The sequence below is a fragment of the Planococcus citri genome, chromosome 4 (assembly GCF_950023065.1).
Source record: "Planococcus citri chromosome 4, ihPlaCitr1.1, whole genome shotgun sequence".
Taxonomy (NCBI): domain Eukaryota; kingdom Metazoa; phylum Arthropoda; class Insecta; order Hemiptera; family Pseudococcidae; genus Planococcus; species Planococcus citri.
In genome coordinates this window covers 12,056,669-12,068,754 of record NC_088680.1, presented here as the reverse complement: position 1 = coordinate 12,068,754, position 12,086 = coordinate 12,056,669, and the positions used below count along the sequence as shown (strand labels likewise).

The window sequence follows — 12,086 nt, the reverse complement described above, 5'->3', positions numbered from 1 at the left end:
CATTGGGTGTATCTGACGGCTTGAGATAGAGTTTCTAGAATTTGGATCGAAACATCTACCTTCTACCTAATACGTAAATTGGGAATTGGAATTGAGGATTTTAAAAAAAAAAAAGAAATAAATTTATTCGTTTGAGAGCAGTGTCTGCAATATTTGTACAAAATAATGATAATCTTTATTTACTACACGAGAACTCGCCACAATTATCGCGAATTTCGCATAATATTATTGTAATAAATCGTTATTGTAGGAAATAAAAATGAAAACAAAGAATTACTTACCGAGACCACCTTTGCATTCGAAAGTAAAAATTCAAATAGGTACATACGTACATATATATATTAGGTACCCTGCATTAAAAATTGATTGATTTTAGGAAAATGGGCGGATGCTTCGGACTTTTTTTTTTTTTTTTTTTGAAAAATGTCTATTCTGCTTTTTACAAAAATTGTTGTACTCTTTTTCAAATTTTTTTTTGGTATTTTTTTCTCGTAATATTTTTGAATTGGAAAAACCACCTTCTAGAAATTTTACTTTCAGGGCAGGAACGGAATAAAATATAGAATAGAATGAAAATGTACTTTTTGCTGCTCCGGAGTGTTGCAATAAATCTGATTTATTGAAAGAATTACGTTGATCAAATCGGCGTTCTTTTTTAGAATTTTTTTAGTATCAGCTAACACCCTTAAGTCTTCGGCATCCGGGATTCAAAATAAGGGGTACTCCCCGATAAGATGGGCAAAATGCCCTTAACCTCGGATTTCGATGCAACTCACAGGGTATGTTCGCTTAGTACCCCTCCCCCAAAATGTTGGGCCCATAGCCTGCTCCCCACTCCATCCCTCTCTTGGGGCACAGGGGAGCTTTGAGGGGATGGACCCCAAAAATAAGTTCATATTCGTACTCAGCGACCTTGAAAACATGCCATTCGATATATCACTCGAATTTTCACAATTTTTCAAAATTTTGACCCACGTTTTGGGGCACAGAGGGGCTTTGAGGGGTTGGACCCCAAAAATAAGTTCATATTCGTATTCAGCGACCTCGAAAACATACTCTTCGATAAATCATACGTCCAGATTCGTTTTTCAAATACATGATTCAGTTGTGAGTTACTTGAAAAATTAAGCACCCCCCACCAACCCACGGGGAGGGTTGAAGATCTATCAGTGATGGTTTGATTGGTTGTTGGGTGAATAGACTTTGTAAAAGAAATTTGAGCGAAAACGAATGATATTAAGTGGTAACTTCGATTAATTTATTGGACTGACATTTTTTGAAACACCTACCCTTTTCACCCCATTTTTTTAGGCACCCACCTTGAGGGATGGATATTGAGAGTAGTATCAAATTATCGAGAATTTGAAGGGGAACATTTTTTGTCATGGTGGTTTATCTCGTAAACCTAATATTTACGGAGTAAAACGCAAAAAACCTAAATCGCAACCGGTTTTGGTCCCCTAAAAAAATTAGCTCCAGGGTTAGGAGGCTTGTTTTTTTTTTTTTTTTTTTTTTTTGGTAGTTCAGAGGGTCCATCTGAACACATTCTCGAAGATACAAATTGATGTGCCAATGTTTTCTTTTTTAAACCCGTTATTTGCCCAGGCTATTGAGTGAATACCTACTGATATTTTTTTCAAAACTCCTTGAAGCATGATTTTTTTTCCCTGGAAGAAGGCGTTTTTTCACTATTGTGAGCAAGGAACGCAAGGTGGGGGGGAATGTTTTGGCTCCAACATTTTTTTTAAAGGTACCCACTACCCAACAATGTTTCATAAAAATTTTAGAAATCCGAGGACAGGGGCATTTCACCTATGTTACCCAGGAAAACCTATACGCTTTCAGCTATCTTGATACATACACATTATAAGCAAAAATACTTCTGCACGTGTAGTTTACTGGTTTTACGATCTCGCGGCATAAATGAATTTTCAATTACAGAATTCTGAGGTAAAATTTCACGCTGAACAACTTGGTTCTCTTCAATTTCCACCATTTGTCCATATTTTTGGAGAAAAGCGTAAAAAAAGGTGGTTTTTTGAGCTTTTGAGCGTGACCCACCACTCCAAATGGCCGGGCGATGACTTCTATGGAAAGTAGACCTAAGGATACATATTTGACGAAAAAATCGTTTTGGTATGTTTTTTCGTTCCGGAGTAATGTCGATTTAAAGTTTTGTTTTGTCTCTCCTTCTCCCCCCATGCGATGAAAAATTCTGAAAAAATTCAGGGTGGTACCCTCATGTATCCTCTAACTATATTCATTTACAGAATAAATTTATCTCAATTACGCGCTGATACAGAATCCCCCCCCAAAAAAACTCGTTTTTTGCCCCCCCCCTGGCTGAGAGGGCGGGCTATGGGCCCAAAAATATTTTTTGGTGGTACTAAACATACCCTGTGAGTTTTATCAAAATCCGAGGTTAAGGGCATTTTACCCATATTATTGGGGAGTACCCTTTAAATTTTAAACATGGAATAGAATGAAAATTTACCTTTTTTTCCTTCGGTTTGTTGCAATATCTTACGTATTGAAAGAATTACATTGATCAAATCGGCGCCGGCGTTCCTTTTTACCACTTTTTTAGTATCAGGCATCACTTCGAGTTCGGCATCCTGGATTAAAAATAAGTTTAAATTTTCAACATGGGATAGAATGAAAAATTACCTTCTCTTCCTTCGGAATGTTGCAATATCTTAGATATCGAAAGAATTACATTGATCAAATCGGCGTTGGCGTTCCTTTTTGCCACTTTCTTAGTATCAGTTATCATTTCGTGTTCAGCATCCTGGATTGAAAAAAAAATGAATCTCAGAAAATGAAATTTTACTCAAAACTTTCAAACAGTTGTTCAAAATGTGGTTGACTAATATTCGTGAAAATGGTGCAATTCGCCTATGGCGAGAATTCTTTTCACGTTGTTGCCACGCTATATTTTTGATGGAAGACTTTCTTGGGGGGTTCACGATATTTTTGCACACCCTGTATCCATCATTATCAGGTACCCATTTTAAATGTTTCCTTAATAATAATACTCACGTCATAAAACCGTTTGTAATACGCGCCAGATGTGATGCCTGTGTGTTTGAGTGGACTGGCATAAAGTACTAGTACAATACTGAATAACACAAATGCTACGATCAATAATCTTGCTATTTTCCTAAAAAAAAAAAATAATATATCAGGTAATTTTTTTCAAAGAATAATACTGAATTGATTTATTAAAGTACAATTGTAATGATATAGCCGCTTTTCTAATCCATCAAAGGTATAAGTATATAACCTAATCCAGACTACCCATAAGACCATGTAAATTCAGGATGGTCAGGATTAGGGTACCAAATTCAAACACACAAACAGTCATTTTTGAGGTGCCTCAGAAGAAAATTCCAAAAAGCCATAAAGAATTATAACCCTAAAATTTTAATATGAGTTGGGGGAAGGTTCAATCTATCTCTCAAGCCGTTTACTGTATTTTCATGTGAAATAGTATTTTATTGGTTGCTGCTCTTTCAATTGTGGTCAGAATTAGGATACCTCACTTTTTAGGGTGGTCGGGATTAGGATACCAAAATTTGAAAAATAATTTTTGAGTTGTTGCGGGAAAAAATTTCAAAAACATATTAAGAATTATTCGTTTACGTCAAAATTTTGATATGAGTTAGGGGAAGGGTCAACCTATCTTTTAAGCTATTTACCATGTTCTGAAGTGAAATGGACTTTCAATCTGTGGCAGTTTTACAAAAAGTGGTCGGTTTTGGGTGCCCTTACTCTTAAATATGTGAAAATCAACATCAGAAGTTCAGAACACAAGAAATCAAAAGGGTAAATCAGTTTAGATACCTTGGGGCGCTGATAAATAATGATGGTAAAGATCAAAAGAAGATTAAATCGAGGATTGGAATGGCAAAAAGCGCGTTCAATAATCTAAGCAGAGTTCAGCGGGTACCCAGATAACCGGGTTTCCGGGTTCAACCCGGAAAGCAACCCGGTTGCCCAGGTACGCAACCGGGTAGTGAAAAACAATGAAAAATGCGACGTTGCCAAATCAAAGTGATGAAAAAAGTTCATCTTTATATAGCGATCCTAGAGATATAAAGATGAACTGCTCAAAATTACGTCATTTTTTAAGAATTTTTCTACCCGGATAAGGAACCGGGTAGACCCGGATAATTTTCGGGATCCGGGTAATACCCGCGGATCTGGGTACTCGTTGAACTCTGAATCTAATCAATGAGCTTGGATATCAAACGTTGGATCAAAGTCTGAGGAAGAGAATTATGTGATGTTACATATGAACCATACTGAATGACTGCAACCGGACCCAAAAATGCACACAAGACCGAGTGGACCAGACCAGACCTTAGACCACTAAAAACAATTATGTAGATATTAGCTGAACAGATGACCCTTTTCAGAAAAAATAACCGGGACAGACCAAGACTGAAGACGCTTTCTAAAAAATCGGACCAATAATCGCAGTTTGAACCTCAGATATGTCCAATTTTTCAAATGTATAAAGCCTGGTACACACGATCCAATATATTTGACAAACCAGGTTTGTCAAATTGATAAAATTTATCAAAATATATTTGGTTGCATGGAAAGTCAAATATATTAGATCATGTAAACGCTGTGATAATCAAGTTTTTTTTTTCTTCAATTTTTCAACGTTTTGTTGATCGATTGACACCAATTCTGAAAATAGAAATTATTTATATTTTCAGAATTATTTGCAGAGTTGTGTCTATAGTGTCTCCGATCAACAAAATGTTAAAAATTTGAGAAATACATCATCAGAGCGTCCACACAACTGAATATGTTTGATTAAATTCAATTTGATTTGACAATTCGAGTTTGTCAAGTATATTGGATCATGTGTACGCTCCTTAATGCCATTTTAAATGCCTATTTCAAATGAATTTCCATTGTGATTCAATTTCTTTCAAAGTTCCAATGTTTTGAAAGTAAAAATCCCATTTTTCAACGGCCGGTTCCCGTTTGCGAACCATGAATAGGAAAATTGACAGCCGAAAAGCAACCCGTTTGCGAACCACAATAGGATAGAGATGGCGAAGAAAAAGAATCATTATGCTCATACATTCTAATTCAAAATGTACCCATTTGCGAACCAACCCCCAAAAGTAGGACTTTTGCGAACCACTCTGTTGTCTTTTTGCGTAAATATGATGAGAAGTAGGAGAATACTTATCATATTGCAATTTTGCTCCATTTGAAGGGTAAGATGGCGATCCAAAAATTTCATCTGAAAAGCACCCAAGGCTGGGGGTCTACATTTTCTCTGAGGGACTTTTTCACACCAATTTTCGGGTCTACGAATTCCTCAGGGGGACTTTTTTTATACTCAGGTCTACAAATGCCCCAAGGGACTTTTTCATCACAATTTTTGGATCTACGAATGCCCCTGGGGAACTTTCTTATACCCGAGACTCGGGAATAAAAACGCCCCGCTTGGCTTGGATGCGAATATTCCCCCGGGGAATTCGTAAACCCACGACTGGTATGAAAAAGTCCCCACAGGGCATTTCAGGCCCGAATTTCGAGTTCTTATTACATGCTAGGACTCAAATTTTGAATTTTCACTCCCCTCCCCACAGTAATTTTTTGTCAATAGAAATAGATAGCATCTATAAAGTGAGAGTGACCTAACTGCAAAATTGTGATTTTTGAGATACAAGCAGTTCAAGGCATGTAGATACTATTTTTTTTAAAACTTCACTTTATCTAAGTACGTAATTGTGCATGGTGATTGACCCATTCCACTCAAGGTAGATTCAAATATAATATCATATTTTCTTGCCACAGGATAGGGTCGTCTCATTTTTGTGGGGAAAAAATTTGCAATTTTAGGTCACTCTGCTGTTGAAATTTTAGTTTTGAAATGACCCTTTGAATATTCGTATAAGTTATGTAATGTAGGTGAAGTTTTATTTTTAAGCCAAAAAGGCGTTGACATGTTTACACCTAACTAGTTGGTATTGGTTCGCAAATGTCTTACATTGGCTTCAATATGAATCACTCGTTCGCTCGGAGTTCATTTCTAATTTGAATCTCGTTGGTTCGCAAATGTCTCAGTTTTAGATCATTAATCAACGCAACAAAAGAGGAATAATAACAATAGGGTGGTTCGCAAACGTCCTACGCTCTTTTTCAACTCATCTTATGTGTTAGGAGGCTTTTTTCTTTCTGAAAAATGAAGACTGGTTTTTGGACCTGGGCTGACCCATGACCACGATGAAAATTTTTGGTCAGGACCACACCGGACCTACCTACAAAGACAAAAAATGCTGAACTGAATGACTGGACCGGATGGTTTGAAAGCTCCAAACTAGGAACTTGATTTTGGAGCAACCGCAAAGCGTGATCCTACAAGCCTGATATGAGAAAACTGTATCTTCATGCAAGTGGTACAGGGAAAAATTTGAGGAAAAACGACAAGAGGGAGAAGACAATTAGAGCTGCTGACAACAAAGACAAACTCACCAACTCTCATTGCAAAACCCTGAAAGAAACAACTATTAAATAGGTACACTAGAACCCAATTAATATAAACAGATGGAATCATACGTAAGTACCCTATCTCCTGTAAAGGAGCTGCAACCACAACAAGGATGATGGAATGAAATCTGCTGGGATGGAACAATTGTACTGTTTGTATGATTCTTACATGCAAATTTTTCAGGTTATTAGAATAGAAAAAGGCAGTTCATGTTATTGATAGAATTGACTAATCTTCAAAAGTGGAAAAAATCACAAATTTCAGCAAAATTTAACAAAGATTGGATGGAAAGTTGTTGAAAACATCGGGACTGTGACCACTCAAGGAAGTATCCTCCAATAAACTCACACACATTATCACAACATATTCGCTTCAATTTTGTATTCCATACAAATGCGTGTAATTTCAGAGGCGTGTTTTTTCCTGAAAGGAACTCATTTGTAAGAATTGAGTTTCCTCTCCCATTTCCTTCAATTTGCCCATGTCGCGTCGACTGTAGAATATGTTCCTTCATGTATGAAATAATTATGAAATTATTTAGGCGTGTTTATTGATTACCTATTATCTCGTTACAATGAACACTTACCCACATTTATCCTTCATTCATACTTCACTGTCAGGCGTTATCTCATGCAGAACTATATTATTGTTTGTCCTTTGTTCAACTTCTATGAATGTAAAAATGCTTGTTGTGCCAACGCCGTTTTTTATGATGCAATAAATCACTTTTCTTAAACTAATATACATATGTAAGTGGAAGAATATGAATTTTGAAAATTTTATCAAAACAGTATAGCAAAAAGCGTGGTAATAGGGATATATTGATCCGCTAAATACAATTTTTAATAGTGGAAATGGAAAACTGCTGTAAAAATGATGGGAAATTGTCATTTTCGCCAACCACTAATCTTTGAGTACTTGATAGAGGGCTGAAGTGGTTTTGAATTTTGAATTAAATGGGTCAGGGAGGTTGCAAAACTCAAATCACAATTTTCCAGGGGGAGAAACTGAGGAATTGCGCAGCTTATTACTACCAAAAAATGTCAAAAAATCAGAATTTTTCAACAATGATCCTACTTTGAAGACCCGTGGGGCCTTAGCCCATCCCCTGGAATAGCTGAGAGGGACTCAAAAAGTAAACTTCTCCGTCAATTACCACCAAAATCCAGGATACTTTTTTTTTGGATCACCATGCTAGTATGTAGTAGGAATACAGGGGTAGTTGTCCCAAAAAAAAGTCGATGGATTCCGACCAGATTCAGTAGAGACCTTCATTTTAAATTGAAAGTTACGCACAAAAAATTTTAGTTCTCAAGATGCCTCTACAGGAGAGATATGAGGCCTCAAAGAGGGGACATTTTTGAAATGATTCAAAACTAGGTAGGTACATATCAACAAAATTTATAAAGAAGTTGAATTTCTTCATTTCACTGTAAATTGTATATTATCTAATTCAGCAAAATAACAGTACCTACACCGCACTAAATAACAAGATCATGGGAATGTGCAGAATGGCCAAAAATATATGGTGTGAGGAGAAGTGCCAAGTAATAGAAGAACTAGAGAAAAGGCACAACTCTAGAGAAATGAATACCAAAGTGTAGCAGATGATGGCCACCCACAAGAACAGGAGAACTGGAATAGCATACTTATGTGTGAAGAAAAGATGGAAAGTATTGTGTTGGTAATCAAAAAACAGAAGAGGTCTGGATCAACCACATACAAGAATTGTAGGAAGATGACTAGGGCTAGGGCTATCAAACACGTTTTAAGCGCTATAAAAAAGCAATAAAAATGTAAGATCAAAGCTAAAAAAAACCGCCATCAAATCCAACCTATGTTACATATGTATCAAAATGGTTTTTTCAAACCCAGCAAGATACCTCCCTTGAATATATTTACAACTTGAACCATGTTGGAACCAAATACCAAATCAATATCAACAATAACAAATAACTACCTACTTTTATTATCTCGTCAACTACAGCATTGACTTTATAATCTGGAATGAGAATATTATAGTATTGATTTTGATCTCATGCACCATGATTTTTTACAGTAGTTTCAGGCATGACGTAAAAAATGAATAACAATAATATTAAATTCATAAAAAATATCGTTTGCGTCGGGATTACCAAATGTCGGAATCAAATACCAAATCAATATCAACAATAACAAATACTTTTAGTATCTCGTCAACTACTTCATAACAACTAAAACCATACAAGACAAAATTTTCATCAATAAGACAGTCGACCTACGGCCAACTATATCATAAATTTTAGCGTTTTTGCGGCCAATTATAACTAATTATTATCATCCCACCATCGACCTTTTATTCTCCTCATCTGGACCGCGATTTGAAGGGTTCATTTTGATGCAAACCTCCCAAATCGAGTTTGTAAAGAATGCCTCTGCGCATTGCGCGAACTTGTCTCTTACCTTACCCCACTTACCAAGCATACGATCATAATCGCGTGTGGAAGTTGGTTATCTCCTTCCACACGCGATCATGATGGATTAGGACGAGTTCGCGCAATGCGCAGAGGCATTCTTTACAAACTCGATTTGGGAGGTTTGCATCAGATATCTGCTTGAATTCCGATTGGAATCGCTGTCCAGATAGGGAATAAAAGGTCGATGCATCCCACAAACCAAAATGAATGAAAAGAAGAAAATGGAAAAAAAAAAGAAAAAAACTGAAACTAAAAATTAAAAAAATAAAAATAAAAATTGAAAAATGAAAATTGAATATGTGATTTTTCAGTTTTTCCTCTCTTGTTTTTTCTAACTAATCTTTTTTCAACAATTATTTTTTTTTTCAAAAATGTGCAAAAAGTTGATAAATTTTTGTATCTTTGGGACTAATTTCTTCAATTTTACCAATTTTTTTTCATCAAAAAAAAACGCTAACAACAAAAAAAGCACCTAAAAAGCAAAATTTCCCCCTTTTTTATCCAAAATAAGCATTTTAAAGCATTTACACACAATAAAAGGAAACAAAAAGCACTATCAACTTTCACCATTTGCCTCGGAATGGAATGAAACGCAAAGAAAATATATTTATGCCGTATGGGGTATTGCTACAAAAAAAAAAGCATTATCATAAAAATCCTAGCCCTAGAGATGACGCACGCCTGGCTCAAATAGAAGTTAGGTACTTAGTTTCATCCATGCAGGAGGCACTACGAATTGAAATGTGGGAGCTGAGAAACATTGTGAAGGGAGCCAGAAATCACAAAGCAGTGGGGGAAGATCTCATACCAGTATACTTGATTAAACATTCAACACCAGAGTATGAAAAAGAGCTTTTGAAGATAATAAATGAAATATTTGATGGAGGTACGCTGCCTAGGGACTTCAAAGCAGTAAAATTTAAAGAGAGGTGTGAGACAAGGATGCCCCCTCTCACCTCAGTTGTTCAAAAGACCAAGGTTACCCATGTGATTTAAAAAAGGAGATGATAAAGAGGTCAAAATCAACATCAGAACTCGAGAAATTGAAAATTTAAACGGATTCAGATACCTTGGAGCGCTGATTAACAACAATGGTAGAGATCATAAAGAAATTAAATCACAGATTGGAATGGCAAAAAGTGCTTTTAATAACCTAGCCAATGTGCTGGGATTTCAAAAGATGAGTCTAGATCTAAGAAAGAGGATTATGCAGTGCTACATACGGACCATTCTGAGGTATATTCCTGTGAAACATGGACCATGAGTGCAGAATGCGAGAAGAAAGTATCTGCTTTTGAAATGTGGTGCTATCAAAGGCTACTACAAATCTTATGGAAATAATGAAATATTGCTTAATCAGCAAAAAATTAAGAATGAATAACAAAGATACGAGTAATATGTGCAAAAGCATAACTTATTGCACAAACACATCTTTCAGTCGTTCGGCTTTCGCAAAAAAAAAAGTTTCTAAATGTCAAAATATTCCAATTTGTTCTACAAATTTTCATCAAATTAAAAACATATTATGTAGATAGTAATGCATTATTAAAAAATCACGAAGCATAAGGTAGTCCATAACATGGATTTATAAAATAAAAAATGATAATAGAGTGAGCAATATAACTTACATCTTGATTACAGGCGTTGAGTTGAGAATTACAAAAATTTGTACAAAGACAAGAAAGGAAACAAAAGTAATAGATACTCGAGACTGGAGATACGTTAAATGATAAAAAAGTCTGACTGAACAAGTGATTTTATACCATACAAGTCGTCCTAGGTCGACCAATCCACGCGCACCTCCTTATAAAAATTTCCATTTTCAAGACGCTTTGAATATGACAATCGAGCATCGAATGAGTATCAACTGAAGCAGAGTAGTATAGGTAATTTGTCGAGTATGATTGACGGTTATCGGTTCACCAAGTCTGATATTTAGGGCAATGTGCTGTGAATCAGAAAGAAAACATTACATATACTTAGATAGGTACGAATATGTTTTGACGAGCTCATTTTTACATCAAATACAGACTTTATTTTCCCCCGAATGGAAATATACTTACCTACTTAGGTACGTTTCAAATAGTAACCAATGTGGAATAAGTAATCGTTTTGTGATTTGAAAGGGAAGAGAATCCAGTAACAGTGCTGGACCGCAAATGCCAAAACAAGGTGGTTAAAATTTCTCCCCTTCCTCTTCGATTGAACTGCTGCTCTTCTCAAATTGGGTGTAGTTTAGCTTCCAAAAATCTGAGAAAATAGGTAATGTGATGACCCCATTTCTGCAGGTTGCATGACTCCTTTTTCAGAAATTTCGGAAATCATGATTCAATTTTGAGCTCAAATAGAGTTTTTCAAAAATGTTCAAAAAAAATTTTTAATTCATTTTGATAGGTCACATGACATTTTATCAAAAATCCCAAAAATCAAAACTTGCCTCTGGCTCTATCTACATTTTTTTTAAATGTACAAAAACATTATTTTCGACTAAATATACAACCGATCGTTTTTACTCAAAATTGCACGGGGATACAGCCCGTATTTCACAAAAATTTGAATTAAAAATTGAAATATTGAAACCTATACTTATGCGAAAAACGTTCAACTGAGATCTGAAATTTTTTCATGAAGCAGTTTCGTAAAAATTTTTAATGGATACTATTGAATTTTGTCCCAAATATGTACCTAATAGCCCTAGCGATCCACCTAAGCATCCAAGCCTCTTTTTTTCCCCACTCTCATGAGTTGTGACGTTCATCGAGATAAAGCCTCAATATGTAGCATGGTTGGTCTGATTTTTCATAGCTAGGAGATTTTCCAACGCAGCCTACATAAATAGCCTACTACAAAGCTTTGAGCTTTTGGAACCTGATGATGATGGCAAAATGTCCGGCTAGTAGCCTAGTGGTAAAATTTTAAAGATCAAAATCGGTTCAAAGGTTCTTGAGAAATTAAATTTTAAATGAGCTTTTGTGCCAATTCACCTCATGCGGATTCAATTCGTTCGGAAATGATTCACCAAAAATGATTTAATTCATTGATGAATCATTCACCAAAAATTGACAAATGAATCGATTCGTTCGCGAACGAGTCACTTATACGAATCAATT

General features: G+C 35.7%; 1 long non-coding RNA gene across 1 annotated transcript; it reads right to left on the bottom strand.

Annotated features, from left to right (window-relative positions):
* Nucleotides 1-1,674: 1,674 nt before the first annotated feature.
* Nucleotides 1,675-3,176, bottom strand: LOC135844538 (uncharacterized). Its single transcript, XR_010558558.1, has 3 exons — nt 3,040-3,176; nt 2,717-2,788; nt 1,675-2,615 (listed from the first exon to the last, which is right to left on the bottom strand). It is a non-coding gene; the product is annotated as an uncharacterized LOC135844538 (long non-coding RNA).
* Between the last annotated feature and the right edge of the window lie 8,910 nt (nt 3,177-12,086).